The sequence below is a fragment of the Monopterus albus genome, unplaced genomic scaffold (assembly GCF_001952655.1).
Source record: "Monopterus albus unplaced genomic scaffold, M_albus_1.0 scaffold41.1, whole genome shotgun sequence".
NCBI classification, from domain to species: domain Eukaryota; kingdom Metazoa; phylum Chordata; class Actinopteri; order Synbranchiformes; family Synbranchidae; genus Monopterus; species Monopterus albus.
The window spans coordinates 4,744,174-4,747,876 of NW_018127921.1; positions in this window are offsets into that span (position 1 = coordinate 4,744,174).

A 3,703-nucleotide genomic window follows, 5' to 3' on the forward strand; every position below is an offset into this window, starting at 1 on the left:
TATATACAAACATTATGATTTCACTGTCCATCATATTATCATATATTCTCTTTTCACAAAGACTGCATTGTTGTAAAGACCGTGACAGATTCTTTATCAACCAATCACAGTCCAAGATTTGCTGCATCATCCCTAGCAACGGGGTCAACCACACCTCCTCACTAAGATAAAAGTTTTTGTACTTTCCTTGCTCAGAGTTGCTCTGAGAAGTTTCCTAAATCACTTTTAGTCTAGGACTCCCAGCTAGGACTTTTTAGGCTAAGATAGGAGCTCTCTGAGAGAATTCTAAGATGCTTTGTGAATACGGGCCCTGGACACTGTTGACATAGGGCTTCCTTTTGGCACAGTACAGTTTTAAGTAGCATTTATGAATGCAACCACTTATTTTAGTGCTTAACACAGGTGTGCCAAAGTAATCCTGAGCCCATGTAGTTATATCGCTTATAGAAGAGTGATGATTCTTGATGCAGTGCCATCTGAAGGATCGGAGAGCACAGTCATCCAGCTTAGGCTTCCGCCCTTGCCTTTTACACACTGAAATCCCTCCAGATTCCTTGAATCTTTTAAGTGTGTTATGCACCATATAGGGTGACATATCCAAATCCCTTCCTATCTTTATTTGAGGAACATAGTTTTTAAACAATTCAGTAGTAATTTCTTCACATATATGTTGGCAAAGTGGTGATCCATTGCCCATCTTTGCTCCTGAAGGGCTTGGCCTTTCCTGGATGCCACCGCCCTTGCCTTTTACACACTGAAATCCCTCCAGATTCCTTGAATCTTTTAAGTGTGTTATGCACCATATAGGGTGACATATCCAAATCCCTTCCTATCTTTATTTGAGGAACATAGTTTTTAAACAATTCAGTAATTTCTTCACATATATATGATTGGCAAAGTGGTGATCCATTGCCCATCTTTGCTCCTGAAGGGCTTGGCCTTTCCTGGATGCCGCTTTTGTTCCAAATCATGATATCACCTGTTGACATCACGTTTTTCAAGTGAACTCATCATTTTACTGTTTTACTAGCCTTGAACTACAGCTGCCCCAACTTTTTTTGGAATGTGTTGCCGGCATCTGAATTGAAATAAGTGTTTATTTTGAACAAAGAATAAAATTGATGAGGTATCACATCAAATAATGTGCTGCTGTATTGTAATATAGGACACAGATGATTTACAAATCACTATTTTCTGTTTTAATTTGGATTTTACATACTGTCCCAACTTTTTCTGATTTGGGGTTGTATATTGGCTCAAATATAGAGTTATGTATGTGTGGCAAGATATGACCTTCTCTCATTCACACATATACAGTACTATACAGCTCCATTTCAGTTTAGCTGGTGTCTAAACAGCTCCATTTCAGTTTAGCTGGTGTCAGTGCACTGCTGCAGGTAATAGTGGCCATTATTTTTCCTGTGTAGTACGGTATGTTGACAGCCTTTGACTGTCAGTATGCTATCATTCTATTTCTTGTAAGACAATGCAGTTACAGTAAACAAATGAGATTATCACTGATATAAATAGTACACGAGTCAAGCAGTAACAAAAGAGAGGAAATCTGAGTCTTAGGTGTTTAGTTCTGGGATTTGTCATATGTATTGTTTCAGTGTAATTCTCTCACTGCTGTTTTTTTGGCCATGTCTGTTGTATGCTGTCAAAAATACAGCACAGTATAGAAAAGATGGAGATAGTTCCTGATGAAAAGATTATTATAACACTGAACCTTAGGTTAAGCTGGTCTTTAGATAACATATATTAAACAGTTTAGCTGTAATACGTAATAGAAATGATTTCACTCATAATTGAGTTATTGCATAGAAAGTGTACAGATAAAAAAAAAATCATAACCAACCATAACTGTTTTTTGAAGGATATGCAATAAAATATATTTTGGAAGCTTGGGCACTGTGTATTTTTATATAGGCTCTGTAACAGGGTAGAATATGATGGGGCAGAAAAATATGTGATGAGGCAGGGAAATTTAAAATAATATGGCCAAAATTCTCTTTTGTGTAAAATAATTTTGTGTAAAAGTTAAGGCAAGATAATGTATGACATAAAATTAAGACAGAGCTGGCAAAGATTATTTTTTGTAATCCAGATATAAACATATTTTTACAGAGCTGTAAATTATCTCATGGTGTCAACCCCAGGGTTGGAGTCAGGCATCACCAATCACATCCCTTCCTCGTGTTTTATTACTCTCATTTATTCTTATGATTTCCAGACTTGATGTCGCAAAAACTATGGTCATTATAATGGAGGCTGCAAAATCAGTAATATTCAGTGAATGGAACTCAAACAATAATGTTCATTTTCCCTGTGAGCAGTGTCACCATCTAACATAAAGGCTTTTCTTTGTGCATGAGTGCCACCATAACAAATTCCTGTAGATTTAAAAGATATGGTTTGTAGAACAATATTTCATACAACTATTATACATCTTAAATCTATCTTTTAGTGAAACATCGTATTGTCAGTGAGTCTGAGTCTCCGTTCTCCTCAGATAAAACACTAGAGTCCTTTAGTTTATGTTTCACAGACAGCTGGTCTGTTCTTTGTCTCACTGCATTTATTGTGTGCATTTTAATCTGTTTTGATGGATCCTAGTCAGCCAAGTGTTGACTATTAGAGAGTCACAATGGTGCAGCATATACAGTAAGAGATAATATAATTTCTAGAATTTGTTACCATTAAAGTATATTATCATCACATATACATAGAATTTAAAGCAGTTTAAACTGCTTTCACAGAATGAAGAATTTTGATATCCCACTAGATGGCAGCATTGTGACAAAGTCTCTCATGGCCTGGGTGGGTCCTCCTGACTCAAAGATGTCATTTTCATTCACAGAAACAAAATAATAGTGTTTTGCATGCAGTGCATTTTAGTGGTTAGTGGTTATGTAGAGACAGCAAGAGACAGACTGCCAGTACATAACCAGAATAGCCATGACAGACTATTGTATGTATTGTGTGATCTTAGGCTCTTTTACTAACCACTGTGTTGATTGAAATGTTAACAGTTCAGTCTTATTCTGCTGCTGGAGTCTTCCATGTGATAGGGCCATTTCAAACCTGAAATCTGAATACGTTAATTTAGTTTATGAAGGGCTGTAGACGTTCACAAATCAGAGAAGCTGAAAAAATTATATATATATATATAAGATGCTTGACAGGTTCATGTCAATCACATGCAAAACATTTCTCCATCTGTATCCCATTAGGCTTGTTCCAGGTTCTGAAAGCTGTATGATATTTGATTGATGTGATGCTTGACTGACTCCTGCAGGAAATTAACATGAATCTACAGTCATGCACTTAAAATAAGAACCTCTGAAAATGTAATTTCAGAACCCATTTTGAGTCATTATTGAATGAACCGCTGGCGCCATGCTCTCGAATGGCCTCATATGGTCAGGGTGGTGTTGTGTGCCTGGTCTCTGCGTGTACTCAGTGTATTGTTCACGGTTTGAATATAACTTGTTTTAATATTTTACTTTTTTGGTCTGGAGATATTTTTTATGCTAGTGTGTGCCTGAGAAAGGTGGGGAGGATAAAGATCAGTCTACCTGATAGGTTTGCACTATTCCCAGAAGCAGTTAAGGCTCTTTTTTGCAGCTTCTTCCTTGTTAGGAATTCTGTGCTACCCTGAGACCCTCCAGTGGCTCACCCAGTCACACCGCAGCAGAACACC